Genomic DNA, 20,588 nt, shown 5'->3' with positions numbered 1-20,588 from the left:
TGTTAGAGAGAGTCTCCTTCTGTCACCCAGGCTGGAGTGCAGTGGTGCAATCTCAACTCACCACAACCTCCACCTCCCAGGTTCAAGCAATTCTCCTGCTTCAGCCTCCCAAGTAGCTGAGATTACAGGCACCTGCCACCATGCCTGGATAACTTTTGCATTTTTAGAATAGAGACAGTGTTTCACCACGTAGGCCAGGCTAGCCGCGAACTCCTGACCTCAAGTGATCTGCCCACCTAGGTCTCCCAAAATTGCTAGGATTACAGGCATGAGCCATGAGCCACTGTGCCCAGCCTTTTTTTTTTTTTTTTTTTAAACAGAGTTGTGTGCTGTCGCCCAGGCTGGAGTGCAGTGGCGCGATCTCGGCTCACTGCAACCTCAGCCTCCCGGGTTCAAGCAATTCTACTGCCTTAGCCTCCCAAGTAGCCGGGACTACAGGCATGTGCCGCCATGCCCAGCTAATTTTTGTATTTTTCAGTAGAGACAGGGTTTCACCATGTTGACCAGGCTGGTCTCGAACTCCTGACCTCAGATGATCCACCCATTTTGCCCTCCCAAAGTACTGGGATTACAGGCATGAGCCATCATGCCCGGCCTTTTGTTTAAAAGTAAAAATTCCAAGCTGGGCAAGTTGGTTCATGCCTGTAATCCCAGCACTTTAGGAGGCCAAGGCAGGAGGATCCCTTGAGCCCAGGAGTTTGAGATCAGCCTGAGCAACATAGTGAAACCCCATCTTGATTAAATTTTTTAAATGGATAAATAAAAATAAAAATTATATTCCTATACAAACGTTGAAAGGGTAGCAGCACAGTGGATAGTCTTCACCTAGGTTAGCCACTCTTTCTATTAACATTTGCCTTCTCTCCTTCTCTCAACACACACACACACTTTTTTCAGGTAGACCATTAAAACTAAGTTGTATGCATTCTTACACTCCACTCTTAAATACTTCAGCATGCATCTCCTATGAATAAAGAAATTATCCTATATAATTACAGCACTCTCTATTACTACACACACCCAAGAAATTAATATTAATTGAATAATACCATCTAATATACAACCTCTATTTAAACTTCTGCAATTGTCCTGGACAGAATTTATTTTCTTGTTTCTTTCTTCCCCTGGAAATAAGATCTTTTCAAGATTTATTTATCATATGTGATTAGTTTGTCTCCATCTTATTTTTCAAGCAATTATTTAGAGGAGTTTTAGATTCACAGCAAAACTGAGAGGAAGATAGACAGACTTGCCTTATATCCCCTGCACATACATGTGCAGTAGCCTCCCTTACTGTTAACCTCCCCACCAGAGTGATACATTTGCTGTAACTGACAAACCTACATTGGCACATCATTATCACCCAAAGTCCACAGTTTATATTAAGATTCACTCTTGGTGTTATACGTTCTATATGATGGATAAAGGTATAATGACATGTACCATTATTGTATCACACAGAGTATTTTCACTGCCCTAAAAATTCTCTGTATTCTGTTTGTTTATTCGTCCCCCACAACTCCTGGCAACCACTGATTTTTTTTCTGTTTCCATACTTCGCCTTTTCCAGAATGTCATTGTTGGAATCATACAGTATGTAGCCTTTTCAGATTAGTTCTTTTCACTTGGTAATGCGCATTTAAGTTTCTTCTACGTCTTTTCATGGCTTGACAGCTCATTTCTTTTTAGCATGGAATAATATTCCATTGTCTGGATGTCCCACAATTTATTCATTTACCTATCAGAGGACATCTTGGTTGCTTCCAAGTTTTGGCATTTATCAATACAGCTGCTATAAACATCTGTCTACAAGTTTTTGTGTGAACATAACTTCTCAATTTCTTTGGGTAAATACTAAAGAGTGTGATAGCTGGATCTTATAGTGAGAGTATGTTTAGGTTTGTTAAAAACCAAACCAAATCAAACCAAAACAAAACAAAAAAATCCCACCAAACTATCTTTCAAAGTGGCTGTGCCATTTTGCATTCCCATCAGCAATGAGTGAGAGTTCCTGTTGCTCCACATCCTCATGAGCATTTGGTGTTGTCAGTGTTCTGGGTTTTCGCCCTTCTAATAGGTGTATAGTGATTTTCTGTGTCCTATTTTCAGCATCACTGATTCTCAATAAATTTCTCCCAACATTGAGCCAACATAACCTCCCTGTAAATTTCACTTCTTGGCATTCTCCAGTGGTTCTCAATACATTCCTAACACACATCTGCAAGTACAAGTGACAAGATTAAACAAACAGAGGTTAATAGCTAGCTCATTCCAGACTTACAAATGGTTCTAAAAATGTCTTAGAGCAAAGGTCTCAAATTAGATGCCCACAGGTTCCTTCCAGACAACAGATACATATTGCTTGTCCCACCCAGTGCGTGTGCACACACGTGTACATATACATATACTCAGTGTGAATTTGTTGCCAGAATTTAAAAAGTAGGATTTTTTTTTTTAAGATCTGGATTTCTGGTTCTTCCTTAAAAATGAAATCAGAAGAACTGGCAACACTGGCTGCATATTCCCAAAAAAACAACAGTTGGTTGAAATTGAGTAGCAGCTGCTGCCTTCAGATGGGCCTGGACCCCCATTTTCATAGTCCACCAGCCAGATACCGTCTCCTAGTGTCAGCTGCCATTTTTCCTTGTGATGTTACTGTCACTTTTCTTATTCCTGGATTCTCTGTCACCTTCATGTTTCCCACCTAGTCTCAGTAGGCATTTGTGTAATCCATGCCAAGTGCTTCTTTACATTCAAGCACCTACACATCACCATCTCATTCTTTTTTTTTTTTTTTTTTTTTTGAGATGGAGTCTTGCTGTGTCACCCAGGCTGGAGTTCAGTGACTTGATAACGGCTTACTGTAGGCTTGAACTCCTGGGCTCAAGTGATCCTCCTGCTTCAGCTTGAGCAGCTGGGAATACAGGCAGACACCATCATGCCTGGCTAGTTTGTTGTTGTTGTTGTTGTTGTTGTTGTTGTAGAGTAGGGTTCTCATTTTGTTGCCCAGGCTGGTCTCAAACTCCTGGCTTCAAGCCATCCTCCCCCCTCTGTGTCCCAAAGTGTTGGTATTTCAGGTGTGAGCCATAGTGCCTGGCATCCATCTTAATCTTGAACTAATCTTACAAAATAGATGGGAATATTATTATCCTCATTTTTCAGATGAGGAGACCAAGATTAGTACGTAGTTTCCCTGTAGTAAAACAACAATTTGATAAGATATAGGATTCCGGGAATGACAAAAATGTGTAAAACCTGTGATGTGGAGGACAGGATTCTTTAAGAGACAGTCATCAGAAGTGTAGGGAATCCAACCCTGCTACAGAGAAGAGACACCTATTTTAAGCAATGTTACATCATTTGCATTAAGGTTGTTGTAGATGGACTTGAATAGAGCCGTCAGTTGGTTGCCATGGAAACCATGAATTAGTGAAGGCACTCTAGTAGCCTGGGTCATGTGGATTTAAAAGAAAGAAACTTTTGAAAATACCTAACTAAAGAATTTCTGGAATGAGAAGAAGGATAAATTATTCAAGGTGCTTATGAATTCCATCTGGGAAGCACATGCTGATCAGAAATCATGACCAAGGCTGAGGCCACGCGAATGAACCCTCGAGCTTTCCTGTTTTGCTTGAGTAGCTCAGACGCCTGCTTGGAACTGAACCGAACATCTCACAGTTCTGGCTGTGGGTCTTCCTGGGCTAAGTTATTGCAAAGAGACAAAGGACGTTTGTACTCATCTCAGCTAAACATGATCTTGTTACAGGCTCCTCTCCCTGACTTCTTCCCTTTCCTATATGGAACATCTGCTTATGTAAAAATATAAATCAACAAAGATTCACAAAGACCTTCTTGTCTATTGAAGTGGAACAGAGATCATAGGCTTTACTCCCAAACTCAACTTGGCTTACATGTTCTTGCTCAGATAATTAACTCTCCAATTAAACTCAGATCTGGAAAACAAGGCCACAAAGTCCTCTGAAGTGTTGGAGCCAGGAACAAATGGACATGGTTTAACAGTCAGAGAACACCGTGTTCCGGGACAGTCAAATATAGAAGCTTTCAGGGCCAGAAAATTCACCGAATCTCCAGAGTGATTTATTTTACAATTCAGACAAGTTTTAGGATAAAGATTTTAAAACTCATTTATTTTTAGGTAAACCTCCCTCCTTGCTAAAGAAATACTCCCTAGCTGATGACCATAAGAGGAAGTCAAACTCTACAGTACCAATAATGGTGAGTAAAACAGAGAGTGTATTTTTCCAGCACAGTCCCCAAGGTGGGTTCAGTATCAACTGCAAGTAGGCAATTTATATTCTTTATTAAAAATAGTCATTAATCGTCATAGCAATGACCAGCACAGAGAGGATTTTTGTTAGAAGTGAGAGCTCACTTGAGAAATCAATGCAGAATAAGACTGAGCTCTATGGGTGTGGAGGACATACTGGTACCCGTGCACAATGTCACCAGGTGTGGGCTCTTCAGGAATCACATTTCACTGGCTATGCAATTTTAAGAAAGCAACAGATGAAGAAGCAAGATTAAAGTCCTCGAAATAGTGGTGAACAGGATAACACAGCTTCTACACCCATGGAGTAATGAGCCCCGGGGAACAAGCATTTAGCACGTTTTTACAGGCATGATCAGTGATTTGAAAGTTTAGAATCTATGGGTGGATCAAGCAAGAGCTGGTGCACTGGTTGAACCTCACTCTCCACAGTGTCCTGGACATGGGCTCACAAGGCCTGACTGTGCCTGCCTTTCCCAACTCAGCGGTCAGTGACCTCATGTCGGTAACCCGAATTCAGCTCTGGTAAGAATATTCACACCACAAAACTTAGTAAATCTCCTCCTCTGGAGAGCTGCTTGTTAAACAATACCAGCACACTACTGCACACTGTCACTGAGAGAAGAAAAGATGTAACACGGGCGTGGTAGTGCACGCCTGTATTCCCAGCTACTTGGGAGGCTGAGGTGAGAGGATCGCTTGAGCCCAGGGGTGCAAGGCTGCAGTGAGCTATGACTGTCCCACTGCTCTCCAGCCTGGGTGGGTGACACAGTGAGACACCACCTCTAAAAAACAAATTTTTAGAAATACAATTATTAAATCATAAAACATGAACAAACGTAAGGTGACAACAAAAAGCAGTAACGAGTAAAAACAATGGTGCTATCTTTTTTTACTCTGAATGTTTATAAATATAAACATGTAAAGAAAACAGGATAACAATATTATGGCATTCCTATAAATCTTCAATTTGGGTTACCTTTGGCTTGGGCTACACCTATGTGCAGTGGCAGAATTTTAATTTCATTTCCGAAGATTCCCCTTATTTGCCCATCAGAGTAGTAGAAAATGCAAAGGATGTAGACGTCCACAAACCTGAGTTCTAATCCAGTTCTCTGTGAGTGTTATGTAAAGGTCAGCATCTATCCACTCTCTGCTTCAGAGTACTATCCAACAAATGATAATAACGAAACATACACTGTCTACCATCATGAGGATATTTCAAGAAGCCAAGAGTCGTAAATATTTCGATCTGGAAACTGAGCGGTCAGCTGGCCCACCCCTCACTTTATGGATGAGGACAATGAGGCCCTAAGAGATTGAGTGACTACCCAAGGAACAACTACGCAGTAAGTAGTAGAGCCATAACCTGAACCCAAAGCTTTTACCTGTAGTCTTTCCAGCAAGCCATACTACTTACGCATAGAATGAAAGACTGCTATATAAATGAATCATAGAAGGCTTCTGTGTATTGGTCCCTTAGTTGTTTTTTTTCCACCACTGCAACCTGAGACCAATTAACTCAAAAGCCTGCAGGCACCAAACTCAAACTTTAATACACCCAGTTATTTTTTAAATAACCCAAACAAGTAGACTATTAGCCATTTAGAGTCCATCTGTTTTGCACACTCCTTGAAACCTCACCTAGCATCTGTTGGCCATTGATAAGATACAGCATTGCAATGATGAGACCCCCAAGCTACTACCGCCCTTTAGGGGTCTCTGATCCAGGGACTCGCCTCTGTGCTGCTGAGCAACATCACCTAGACACAGAAGCCCCCTCACTGATCCCTCCTCTCCTTCTGGATGTTGGCCCCCTGGAGCCTCTGGCTATCTCATGCTGTGAGGGGCTTCCCTTCTCGTGCAACCTTCACGTCACCCAGTAAAGGTTGTGTGTGATTGCCTCTTGTGGTCTCCTCTTTCCTCGATCAGCCCCCAAGTCCCTCAAACCTACAGAAGAGGCAAATGTGCAGAAGTGATAAACATGAACTAGGCTCACACCTAGTTCATGGTGGCTCACACCTGTAATTCCAGCACTTTGGGAAGCCAAGATGAGCATTTGCTTGTGCTCATGAGTTCAACACCAGGAAGGGGAACATGACGAAACCTCGTGTCTACAAAAACAATTTAAAAATTAGCCAGGCATGGTGATATGTGCCTGTGGTCCCACCTACTTGGGAGGCTGAGGTGGGAGGACGGCTTGAGCCCGGGAGGTCGAGGTTGCAGTGAGCCGAGATCATGCCACTGTCCTCTAGCCTAGGCGACAGAGCCAGGCCTTGTCTCAAAAAACATTAATTAATTAATTAATTAAATTTAAAAACATAGACTGTACTCAAGGTCCCAGCACGGGCAGATGTGGGGAGCAAATGCCACAGAGATGTTTGGTGCCACCACGAAAACTAAGAACCAGGGCAAAATGAACCCCAAATGCTGGTTTCCTGACTCCCTGCGGGTCTTCTTACTACTGTGCGGCAAGAGACACTGATAGGTCTTAGTCTTGGCCATATGTAGATAAGGCCTGGTAACTTGGCCTGATCAAATTTTACACCTCTCTTACACTCATTCCCAGGTGTGAAAAAAGAGATTGAGAAGACATCCATATCATGAATTGGCCCCTGCGGCCACAAAGCACAGGTGCACTCCCTTGGTGTGCATCTGGAGCACCACAATGAAACTGAGACTCCAGGACAATGCAGAATTCACACAGCATGTGGCTATCATTCAAAGGCAACACTGCTTTAGAAAACTAGGGAAGGAATTCCAGCTTTAAATGGAATGCTTTACTATTTTGGAAAGCTCCAAAATCAAAATTCTGCCCCTCAAAATGTAAGCGCATGTACTTTTACAAATAGTATAATCATGCAAAACTGTTCAGCTGCTTCAAATGTTTTTGACAAGCTGGAGTAAAAATTGGCAGGTAACCAGTTAGTATTTATTCTTACTTCCTCTTGCCATGGGAGTGAGGAGAGGCCATTTTATGAATTTTTCAATGACAGGTTTGATGAAATCATAGAATGAACTAGTTCAAGTATATTTTCCTGGTTTTGGCTACTAAATAATTGCACCAAAATTTAAAAAAACTAAGTTGCAAATTCAACTCAATTTCACTTGGCTTGAAATCACCACATTTTGAGATAATTTAACACATTCATCCCTTGTACTAAGAATGATAACTAATAATGATAGTTGCCACAGGTTGATCAAATCTATGCCAGGTACTGCACTAAAGTTTTAAATATATTTACACATATCATATTCATGACAAATCCAACAAGATAGACACTATCTTTATTCCCATTGTAGAGATGTGGAAACTGAGGATGCTTAAGTAACTTGCTTAAGATCAGGCAGTTTCTCAGTCAATTCATTTTGGTTCTAGAACCACCCTGCCCAGTACAGTAGCTACTAGCCACATACAGCTATCAAGCTCTTGAAATGTGCCTAGTCTGAATTGAGATGTGTGGTAAGTGTATATTTTGATTACTTGTATAAAGAAAAGAATGTAAAATAGCCCACTAATAATTTTTAAAATATTGATTCCATGTTAACATACAAAAACAAAAATGTGCTGTTAAAATTAATAAGTAAAATATGTATGCTACCACAATTAATTTCACCTACTTGTTTTGACTTTTTAAATGTGGCTATTAGGAAAGTTAACACTCCCGTGCTTGGGCCTCACATTATACCCCTATTGGACCCCACCACTCTACAGCCTCAACTCTACCATTCTGCTTTACCCTCCAAAGGAAAGAGTTTATACTGTTTACATTTACAAGGAAGTGTGATCTTCTTTCATTGCAAGATTTGTGTATTGTTTGTATGTGAAGAAATTGAGGCATAAAATGGTTAAGATCTAAAGTTAAATATTAATCCTAAAACAATCTTCAAAGCCTGCTGAGAACAAAAGATTGCATCCTCTACTCAGCTTGACTTGTTTGACCTGCTTTCCAACCTGGACTGAAGCCATGGAGTTCAAGAAGTTTAGCAACTGTTTGAGGTTTAATGCCTAATCGAAAGCCAAACATAGCCGTTGCTTGTGTTTTTATTCTTGTAAAATAAAACACATAGCCCACTCATGCTATGCTCAGAGAGAAAAACACAGCAAGGTCGGGAGGATACCAGCTTGTGTGGCTTTTTTCCGGGGGTCATGTGTTGCGTTATATAGGATTCTCTAATTATTTAATGATAATCATTGGGTTTCCATTGTCAAGGAAAATATGTAAAACACATGCTGATAGGCAGATTCATTGAATGGCATAAGGACTCCTTAAGAAAGCCGAAGCTGTTTATGAACCCTACTCATGGCTCAGACACTGCATTAGTTCAGAGTTGAGGCTGGATTTTCACGTATTCCTCTGAAAGTCCCTCAGCAGAAAACATTTCCTGAAATATGAGCAACTCCGCAGGTGCCATCTAATAGAACAGGACTTGGCAATTAAAACCAAAGACGTTCTTGTACTTTCTGCTGAGCTCCTGGTCCACCCCAGCCCCATCCAACTCTGAACATTTGACGTCTGTGCTTATTTACTTAGTTCCCTGGAGCACCGGCAGCTTTTCTCTGTCGCTGTGTTCACCTGTGAGAGGTCTATTTAAAGAGCCTTCATCATGTTCTGAACGTTTACATTTGAGCCAAGCCCTCAGCTCAACCTTTCGACATTCTCCCTCTCTTATTTTTTCTCTCTCCCACTGCAGTCCTCTCCTTCTTTCTCCCTTGCAGACCTGTGAAGGGAGAGGCTGTGACACTGAAAACCTTCCTGGGGAGGTGGTAGGACTGGCCCTCCACCCTGCAGCCCCTCCTTAATGAGGATTAAGTGTTCCTCCCTCACGTCCCAACACTGGGCAGCTGTCCCCAAGCCATTTAGGACCAGCCAATGACATGCCAGAGAGTTACATTGGAGAGAACAGAGACCGCGTGCCTTTTTATTCATAGGACAGTGTGTGCTCATGTAACCTCTCTCTATATATAGATAGACTCAGCTATTACCTTTCACAGTTCCTCCTTGTTTAACCTTATCTTTCTTGACTCATTGTATGTTTCATGTTCCTAATGGACAGTATTCCACGTGGCACGGTGGAAGGCTCCTGAAAGCCTGGAGGCACAGATTCTAATCGCTGTTCTGCTGCTAACTCGCTGCCGCCTGACTTTGGACATGTCATCAAACTCTCTGGGCCTGTTTCCTTAATGAAATAGAAAGTTGGATTGAATGATACCTAGAAGTCCTTGCTGTTTCACAATTCTATGATCCTTGAACTTCTCAGATCCTCTGTAATAATTAGTATTCACTTCTCGAAATATGTTTTTCCTGTGGCTGACTCCATGGGTTTCCTCCTCTTTGGAGACGAGTGGCTGCCCAGTGACAAGGACACTGACCAGTTCCCCTCACAAGGTGATTAATGTGACTGCATCCCAGGCTCCAGGACAAGGCCCAGGCGATATGCAGCTGCACAGGAGTTAAATAGAAACATTTTTAAAAACACTTCAAGGGGAGGAAATTGATTTACTGAAGAGTCGTTTGTAGGAAACAGAATGTGGATAAGGCCCACATTAGTTCATAGAAGACTCTCATGAAGTTGTTTTTTTTTTTGTTTTTGTTTTTGTTTTTGTTTTTTTGCGATGGTGTTTCGCTCCTGTTGTCCAGGCTGGAGTGCAATGGTGCGATCGCAGCTCACTGCAACCTCCGCCTCCCAGGTTCAAGCGATTCTCCTGCCTAAGCCTCCCAAGTAGCTGGGATTACAGGCGCCCACGGCCACCACGCCTGGCTAACTTTTGTATTTTTGGTAGAGGTGGGGTTTCACCACGTTGGCCAGGCTGGTCTTGAACTCCTGACCTCAGGTGATCCACCCGCCACGGCCTTCCAAAGTGCTGGGATTACAGGCGTGAGCCACCGTGCCTGGCCAGAATCTCATGAAGTTTTTATGGTTTGCTTTGTTTCTTTGTTTTCTAGAGTCTTGGCTGAAAGGAGGAAGCCCAACTTCTATCCTACGGGGTACTTCCGGAAGTACTGTGGGGTCGTCACAGCATGTCTCCCTGCTTCTGGTTCTCCCCACTCCATCCCATTTTGCACACTGAGGCCAGATAAACATCACTAAAGCTGCTTCTATCACTGTGCCCCCTGCCCCTCTGGGCCACCTGGACTAAGCACAGCCCGCTTGGCCTGGCTGGTCAAGGCTCCCATGTTAAACCTTCCACTGTCCTGACCAGCTCTTCTGACAGCTGCTCCCTGAACACAATGTCCAGGGCTCTCCTACACACCTAACTCACCTGGCATTACCCTACACAATGTCATTGTGCAGTCTTCTCTCTCAGGAGGGCCCTCTACCCTCTCCGACTGCTCAGTCCAATCGGTTCTGTAACACTTACATCAAAACATTAACTTCATGGTACACTTTCTCTTTCCTTCAAAACCCCTTGACCAATGCTGTTCAATAAAAAACAGATGCAAGTCACAAATGGAACTAAAATTTTCCAGCTGTCATATTTAAAACAAGGAGGAAAGTGATGAAATCAGTTTTTGTAATATTATTCTATTTCACTTAAAATACTTAAATTTCTTTTATCTTTGACATGTAACAAACATAAAAACTATCATGCTTTATTTTATATTCTTTTATTTTGTACCTAATTTTCAAAATTCATTTGTGTTTTCAACTTATAGCACATCTCACTTAGAATGCTAAATTGTTTTTTGGTTCGGAGGATTTTTTTCAAAGCAAAGTCTCCCTCTGTCACCCATACTGGAGTGCAGTGGTGTGATCATAGCTCACTGTAACCTGGAACTCCTGGGCTCAAGCCATCCTCCTCCTTCAGCCTCCTGACTCCCTGGGACTACAGGCGCATGCCACCACACCTGGTTAATTTTTTATTTTTTGTAGAGTCGGGGTCTCCCTATGTTGACAGGCGGGTCTCAAACTCCTGGACTCAAGAGAAGTTTCTGCCTGAGCTTCCCAGTCTTGGGATTGCAGGTGTGAGCCACTGCACCCAGCAGGATGCTAAGTTTTTATAGGAAGTACTTGATGTGTAAGTCAATCTCGTAAAATTTGCAATTAAAAAAGTACCTTCAAGTGCCCAGGTTTGTTCCAAACATACTAAGAAGTGTGCCAATCACCGAGTCAAGCATCCACTTTTTAAAATGTAAACCTAAACGAATTAAAATAAGATAATATTAAAATTCCAACTCCTCAGTTCTCTAGCCATATTTCCAGTGTTCTGCAGCCACATGTGGCCGGGGAACAATATTGGACAGCATAGCCACGGGCCCGTATGCCTCTGAGAGGTGTCTATCACGTTTGGTTTTGTTCAAGGTTTCGTTTTTGTGTAAACTCAGTTAGACCACATGACTCCCAGAGGGCAGAACCGTCTCATCCTCTCTCACCTCTCTACCTCCACTGTCCAGCCAGCCCTGAGCCTGACACACACCAGGCCCTGAATCAATACTTTATGAATAATAGGAAGAATTAGCAGATGAGTAAATGATCATATTCTTCCTATCAGGATTATTAATTATTTGAGCACATATTTTATTCTTCTTAGCAGTTTCTATTGCGCTAACACAGGGCCATGCCCATAATAGACAGTCAACAAGCATTTCTTCCTCACTTAGATGAATTTAGGATGCTATGGCCATGTAGGTTTCACTCTTCACATTATTTTGTACTCAAGCACGCAAAAAGCATCTGTATCTCATACATTAAAAAGAGCTTTTAAGGTTTCACTTTTTAAAATTCATTTTAGTGTTAAAATCAATGGATTTAACCACCAGATGTGTTAGGATCATACTGTAAAGTTAGCATAGAAATATCCTTCCTTCTTAAGTAGTGATCTCAGTGTTCTGACAGATCTCTCTTTCCCTCCTTCCCTCCCTCCTACATTCATTATTCACCAAATCAAACACTTGACTTCTAAAGACATACAGGCACTATAAAAACTTTAAACAAGGTGGAAAAAAAAAAAAGAGAGACTAAGAAGGAAAAGAAACTAAGAAGGAAGAGGACAATGGTACCACCAAGTTCAAAGCCCCTACTACAAAACCCTCCCAGGGCTGTGGGTCCACACAAGAGGGTGGGGCCAGATGGGCACAGCAGGGGTTACACCAATTTCCAGGGCATCGGGTGCCTCATCTGAAGGTCAGTTTCTTGAGAGAGAAATCTTGTGTCTATGATGGAAGTATTCCTATAAGAAAAAATGCTTCAATCCCATCAAACGTTTTCACAAAGACGTGAAATCAGTCCCATTGCTTCATGGAAAAATTCATCATCAAGCCAGGTGAGGGCGACGAAGCCAACAGCAGTGCAAATGCAGAGTCCTTGACCTTCAACACTGAACGTGAGCGTGGGGGCTCTAGGGAGGTCTATTCTCAAAATTCCTGAGGACTAGTGGGTTAGGAACTTAAAGAGTTTATGATCCCTCCCATACCACAACCTTCCACTGTCTGACCGCACCCCAAGAGAAGGATATCAGCCTTCATTCTTCCACTCTCTTTTTTCTCTCTCACTCCCACAAAATGAAACTAACGATTGGTGGTGTTGGTGTTCAACCCTTCAAGGCCCCAATATGCTGCCGATTGATGGATTTACCTTGAACTGAGCTACTCCTTGCCATTTATCCTAATTAAGTCCCTATGACAGAGTGGGGATGCCAATTACAGTCTTCCCACCACACATTCCATTTGCCTCTGCACTAGTCCAGCGGCTTCTCACCATGGCTCTATTTATCCAGCGGTACCTGACATCTGAATAGGAGACAGCAGAGTCTGCTCCAGGGCAGTGCCACAGCACAGCACAGATAATCGCTTGACCAGGATTCCTAGTGATTTCAATATGGTTGGGGGCAGGGGCTGCCTTCTTTGTTTCTTGCCTTTTTGTTATTTCTAAATGTATTGAAGGCTGTTTTCAAAAAACTTGTTTTGAACAAAATTGAAATTATAAAACTATCCAAGGCAGCAATTATAAATGGAACCTCACTTTTTTTTTTTTTTTTTTTTTTTTTTTTTTTTGAGGCGGAGTCTCGCTCTGTCGCCCGGACTGGAGTGCAGTGGCCGGATCTCAGCTCACTGCAAGCTCCGCCTCCCGGGTTTACGCCATTCTCCTGCCTCAGCCTCCCGAGTAGCTGGGACTATACAGGTGCCCGCCACCTCGCCCGGCTAGTTTTTGTATTTTTAGTAGAGACGGGGTTTCACAGTGTTAGCCAGGATGGTCTCGATCTCCTGACCTCGTGATCCACCCGTCTCGGCCTCCCAAAGTGCTGGGATTACAGGCTTGAGCCACCGCGCCCGGCCGGAACCTCACTTTTAAGCCTAAAATGTTCCACCCGAGTTGGAATTTCCTGTCAAGTTTCCTCCCTTGAATATTTTTCCTTATAGTTGCATGATTTCCAATTGATTTTATATTTAGTAGTGGTTCCCAGAAGTCCTAAGACAACAGCCATTTCAAAAAAAGTTACATGACTAAATGAATCCTCACCTTAAGGGAATTATGGCAGTGAAACAAATGTGATTCAGAAGCTAATCTTTATCATCAGATGAAGGATAGACTAAAACTATCCTTAAGGCAAGATTCAGTGACTGAATTACTGAGGACCCTTTAGAGTGAAAGTGACAGAAAACCAACTCAAACTACTTAAGCAAAATAGTCTGTCCTGCCTTATATATCTAGTATATTTATGAATGAATCTGGACTTCAGGCAGGGCTGGATCTAGGTGCTGAAACAAAGTTGTCAGGATTCTGAGCATTCATGAACTCCATTTCTCAGCTTGCTTTCCTCTGAAATTGTTAAATTTTTATTCACTCCTGTTTCAGCAGGCTTTCTTTAACATCTAGGGGGAAATGGCTATTGGTTATTCCAGACCATATGCTCCTGGCTTGGAAATCCTATTGGGAAGAGAAGATCTCTTTCCTAGTATGCAAATCAATCAATCCTTAGAAGGATCCTCACTGGCACTGATTTTGTCACATGCCCTTATCTGCAGTAGCCACTTTTTCATGGGACTAGGGATTGAGAATGGATCATGAATGCAAGCGTGACAGCAGGGCAGGGAGTTTTTTATCAGAAGGAGAGTGGGAGATAAAAACTACAGTGGCTACACCAAGGAATGGCTGGGAGGAGTGGCAACTACTTCCCCAAATTTTCATTTATTAAACATCTACTCAGCTATGTAATAAACCAAACACATTAAAATGGCTGCTCCCTCACAGTTTATAATCCATTACAATAATCTTTACCAAAATGTAAAAGCCATAACAACTAAATGCAAAGTGTGACCTTTAATGGGATCCTGTATTTAAAAAAACTATAAAGGACATTCTAGAGATGGTTGGAGAAATTTGAATGTAGACTGCATATTCAGTTACATTGTTATAAAATTTTTGGAGTCTATTTACATTGTTTTATAGTTTTGGGAGAATATCCTTTCTCTTAAGAGACACATGCCAAAAGACCTAAGGCTAAAGAATGATGGATGCCTGCAACTAATTCTCAAGTGGTTCAGCAAAATCAAAGCGTGTGTGTGTGTGTGTGTGTGCGCGCGCGTGTGTGTGTGTGTTTTCATCTGCAAGCCATCCTTAAACCGTGAAAACCATGCAATCCAATTAACAGTAGTAGGTTTAGAAAAGCAGTAGGTTTACATACCCTGGTCTAATGCAAGTCCCTTAACCCCTTCCAAATTGATAAAAACCTTAGGTCAACCTACAGGGAAATTCTAGAATGCCAGCTGTCCATTACTATGGGCATTCAGTGAAATCAAGTTATGTAATCTAATAAAATCCCAATAATTACCAAGAAGCTCTTCTACATCCTGTTTTACATCATCCTGGTCTCAATATTTAGGAGATCCCTCCACTCCAGAGCCTCTACACGTTTTGAAAACTTTACCAACCTATGAAACAAAGCACATTCTTTCCTCCAGCTGCAGCTCTCTGTTCTTACTAAATCCAGAAAGGGTATGACACCTCTGGATTAGTTTCCTATTGCTGCTCTAACAAAATACCAACCCAGATGTATTCTCCTGCAGTTCTGGAGGTCAAAAGTCTAAAATCAAGGTGTTGGCCAGGCTGCACTCCTCCTGGAGGCTCTAAGGGAGAATCTATTCCCTTGCCTCCCCAGCTAGATGATGCACATAAACAAAATTACCAGGCACCTTTTGCAACTCCTAAAGAAAGCACATGTCTAGGCAACAAGCATCAATAATGACTGTCAAAACCAGTAGGTCACAAGTTGACTGGGGATTTTGAAAGGACTGGATGAAGGGCCAGGATAACAACACCAGGACCCTGTGATTAATCTTTATGTCTCAAGGGGAGGGAAATTCTACCATCTGAAGTGGTGCGATAGGAAGTACACATCATGGCCTGTGAAGAATTTTGACCTAAAAAATATGATAACCTGAATCTGATCAAGCTTCTAGATGTATTTATCAGACTATAAGAAATAACAGAACATAGGCCAGGCATGGTGGCTCACGCCTATAATCCCAACACTCTGGCAGGCCAAGGTGGGCAGATCACAAGGTCCAGAGATCAAGACCATCCTGGCTAACAAGGGGAAACCCCGTCTCTAGTAAAAATACAAAAAAATTAGCCGGGCGTGGTGATGGGCACCTGTAGTCCCAGCTACTCTGGAGGCTGAGGCAGGAGAATGGCGTGAACCAAGGAGGCGATGTTGCAGTGAGCCAAGATTGCGCCACTGCACTCCAGCCTGGGCGACAGTGTGAGACTCCCTCTCAAAAATAAATAAATAAATACAAATAAAGAAATACAGAGTATATGGAAAGTTGTTAAATAAAATCTCAAGGATACAACCAACCAAATCCAGTATGTGGGAAATTCTATAGAACAAAGTACTTATTTTCATCAAGAAGTATCATGAAAAGAAAATATGAGAAAATGGTGATTTAGATGAAAAGAGATATATCGGCATATAATTCAGGCTATGTGTGGACCTTCTTTGGATTCTGATTTAACTAAACCAACTATAAAAAGACATTTTTGAGACAACTGGAGAAAGTTGAACATAGACTATGATAATAGTAAGGGATTTTTGTTAATTTTAGTGTTATTTTTGCTTATTTTTAAAGTCCATATCTGTTAGAAAATCATACTAAAACTATTTATTAATTAATTATTATTATTATTATTATTTATTTTTTGAGACAGAGCCTTGCTCTGTCGCCCAGGCTGGAGTGCAACCTAAAACACAATATCTACGTGATACAAGGGCTATACTGGAAAAGAAGAGACTACTATGAGAAAAATAGGTAAAAGGGACAACATTTTGATTAGGACAGAGGATGAAGGGGGCAGGGAAAACTTCTTTGAAGAGCTGACATTTACCTGAGATCTAGAAGATGAATAAATGTTTGCCATCGGTATATGTCCATCAAATACTAAAAAAAAGAGGGGCTGAGTATGGTGGCACCTGTCTGTCATATCACGCTTTTGGAGGCCAAGGCGGGAGAATCGTTTAGCCCGGGCGTTTGAGACCAGCCTGTGCAACATGGTGAGACCCTATCGCTACAGAAATTAAAAAAAAAAAAAAAATGTAAATTAGCCTGGCATGGTAATGTGCACCTATAGTCCCAGCTACTCTGGAGACTGAGGTGGGAGAATTGTTTGAGCCCAGAAGGTCGAGGTTGCAGTGAGACATAGAGAGCGAGACCCTGTGTCAAAAAATAAAAATAAATAAAAAAGGAGGAATATTATGAAAATAAACGTCCAAGTAATATCCTGGAATTTGCAGAAATATTATGCTCTTCCCAAGCTTCAAACCCTATTTGCTGAATGAATTAGGGCAGTGAATGATTAGAGTAACATGGGCTGTTGGTGACAGAAGCCAATTGGCAGTTGCCAGTCTTAATAACCTGACTCTACTTATGCACTGTCCCCCTTTCTCAAAGTGTGGATTTCAGGAACTCTGCCCATTTTTGCCCAGAATAACTCTAATTCAATGGGAACCGAACTTTTCCACTGGGCTCTGAACGCTTCCCAAGTCACCCAATCTCTCCTGACGCCAGCACTGTCTCCTTGAGATGGTCCAGGTTGCCTCTCACCTGCCCCAAGAGAAAGTATCCCAAGGTTAAATCTGGGACTCTGGAGAAACCAGACAGGGAACAAGGGTGAGACCCAACCACAGGGAGCCCAAGACTGGGCCCAGAGGATGTGCGGGGACAGGGGACTCGGGCTGAATGAAAGTCATCTGAATTTGGGAGTGTGTACCTAGTCTGCAAGATGGGGGAGCTGATCCCAGCCGACCTCTGACTCAAATGTGAACTTGCATCAATCACTTCACCGCCCTACCCCTGAGTCTCGATGTCTTTTCACTTGTATCATAATGGTGAAAATCATGGTGGCACCCCTTTAGCCCTCAGGGATTCAGCTGTAAGGTTTCAGTTATTCCAATAACTTTGGGAAAGGCATGGTGGTACAGCTTATCCCTACAAGCAGAAGGCTGTCAAATTGTTGATTCTGGACACAGTATCCAGAGGGTGGTGCAGAGCCATTATTATCCCAACCCAGCACCTCTTGTTCACCATGAATGGGAATCCTAGCTACCTTGTCTCTCTGGCCTTCCTCCCTTTCCTCTCCATCTCCCAGAGCTCATCAGTCTTTTCCAGTTCCTCTTTCCCTGGGACCAGGGAGCAACACAAAGTATTGCCTCCAGGAGGGCGGGGCAATTGGGAGGGTCTGTCCTGAGTCTTTCTTGAGCTTCGAAGGAGGAGACATTAGATTCTACAAAGTGGACCATCTACAAGAAAAATAGTCTTGAGAACATTGTTGGTTTTTTAAATACATAAATTGTTATATTATAGTAATAAATCACAGTCTCTGCTGTGCTTACCATATATTCCCTACCAAAGGAAAGGGGCAAGGGAGTGAGAAAGACAGAAGATACCATCCTGGCTAACATGGTGAAACCCCGTCTCTACTAAAAAAATACAAAAAACTAGCCGGGCGAGGTGGCGGGCGCCTGTAGTCCCAGCTACTCGGGAGGCTGAGGCAGGAGAATGGCGTAAACCCGGGAGGCGGAGCTTGCAGTGAGCTGAGATCCGGCCACTGCACTCCAGCCTGGGCGACAGAGCGAGATTCTGTCTCAAAAAAAAAAAAAAAAAGAAAGACAGAAGATAAAGAGGAAAGAAAATTCCATTTAACTGTAGATATAAATTATCATCAAACACTGTGAGCTGTGGAACATCTTGTGACAATTTGAAGGCAAACACCAAACACCTGCCAGTTTCCTCCTGACTTCACTTTTAAGGATCTTTGTGTACATTGGACCCACCCAGATCATCCAGGACAATCTCCCTATCTTAAAGTTAGCTGTTTAACATCCTTAATTCCAACCTTAGTTCCAGACTCAAATATAGAGAATGAGGAGACAAAGTTGGCAAGAGTAGGTCTATGCATTAACTAGTTCTCAGAATACTTAATAGCTAACTCCCTATTCTTTTTAATATTGTACATTCTTGGCCAGGCATGGTGGCTCACACCTGTAATCCCAGCACTTTGGGAGGTCAAGGCGAGTGGATTGGCTGAGCTCAGGAGTTCATGATCAGCCTGGGCAACATGATAAAAACCCCATCTCTACTAAAATACAAAAAATTAGCTGGGCATGGTGGTGTGCGCCTGTAGTCCCAGCTACTCGGGAGGCTGAGGCAGGAGAATTGCTTGAACCTGGGAGGTGGAGGTTGTAGTGAGCTGAGATCACACCATTGCACTCTAGCCTGGGCGACAGAGTGAGACTCTGTCTCAAAAAAAAAAGAAGTCCAAAATGGGCCTCACTGGGCTAAAATCAAGGTGTCAGCAGATCTTCGTTCCTTCTGGAGGCTACGGGGAGAATCCATTTCCTTTTCTTTTCCAGCTTCTAGAGGCTGTCTGCATTCCTTGGCTGGTGGCCCCATCCTCCATCTTCAAAACCAGCAGCGGTGAGCTGGGTCCCTGTCATGCTGGCATCTCTCTGGCTCTCTCTTCTGCCTCCCTCTTCCTGATTAGCAACTTTTAAGGACCCTTGCAATTACATGGAGCCCACTCACATAATCCAGGATAGTCTCCCTACATCAAAGTCAGCTGATCAGCTACCTCCATCCTCCTTTGCTATGTAATATAACATATTCACAGCTTCCAGGGATTCAGATGTGAACATCTGTGGGAGGCCATAACCCTCTATGCCACAACTTGCAAATCCCCTCTTCAGGACTGGAGGAGAAAGGCCTGGATCATGACAAACCATGTTGAGGTGTCAGGGTCAAGAGTGCTGTGTCTGCTCCTGCCCCCACCACCCCCTGCACACCTATGCACTGGTCCCGGTACTGAGTCATCCACACTAGCAACCCACAGCCTCCACTTTATGGCTTTTCCAAGTAGGCCTCTAGCCTCTGAATCCTCAGGCGTCCTAATGATCTGATGTTTCTAAAGGCTTCTTCCATCCCAACACCCAGATTTAGCTTGAAGCAAGGGAGGAAGTAAGACTCAGCCAACTTCCTGTGACCTCCGTGTCCCTCTGCCTCGCTTATACATCAGCAACCTCAGCAGAAGGCTCCAGGCCGATCTCTTCCTCACGCCCCTCCTCCCGTCCTCCCTCAGGGCTGACTCCACAGCCTCAGCCTGAACCAGCACAGGCAAGGCAGGAAGCGTCTGGACGGTGTGCTGAAGGAGCTCTAATGATTCAGGTTCTCCAGGCGTAGTTCTTGATATGTTAGATTCATTTAGGAATTTCTTCCTTTCACCACCCTCTCTTCCTCATTCCTGTAGTCTGGCTAAGGACTAAATCTAAAATTTTTTGTAACAATTAAAACTGACCAATTGCTTTACTGGTCTATTGGCTATCTGCCTTTCACCCAAAGCTCCCAAAACCTATTGCTTCTTTGAGCGCCAAGCCCCCAGGGTAACAAGGTTTATAGGCTACGGAAACACATCTGAAAATATTTCTAAAGTGCACTCCGATTTCTTTAATATAAAAATATGCATGAACTGAGAAGTGAAAAAACGGAGGGTTACACTAGAGTCCAGGACAATCTGAAACCAATCTGAAAAGCGGTTAAAGCAGCTTCTAGCAAAGCCCCAAGCTGGAAGGGAAATTTCTCTACCTGAGGTACGTTAGTCGCTTCTCACAATGAGCCACAGACATCGGGCAGGTCAGGAGGGAGTGCTTTTAGTCACAGACTGTGAGAACATTTCATGATAAGGTGTTAGAAGCTATTAGGCTTCTTGTTGCTACTCTTGTTGACACTTACAAATCATCTAAAACCCCCCAATATAACCCATTGCCAAATCATTAAGTTTCTGAATGCATTTGGCTGAATGTGCTGTG

Source organism: Piliocolobus tephrosceles, chromosome X (genome assembly GCF_002776525.5).
Source record: "Piliocolobus tephrosceles isolate RC106 chromosome X, ASM277652v3, whole genome shotgun sequence".
NCBI classification, from domain to species: Eukaryota; Metazoa; Chordata; class Mammalia; order Primates; family Cercopithecidae; genus Piliocolobus; species Piliocolobus tephrosceles.
This window is presented reverse-complemented; position numbering follows the sequence as displayed.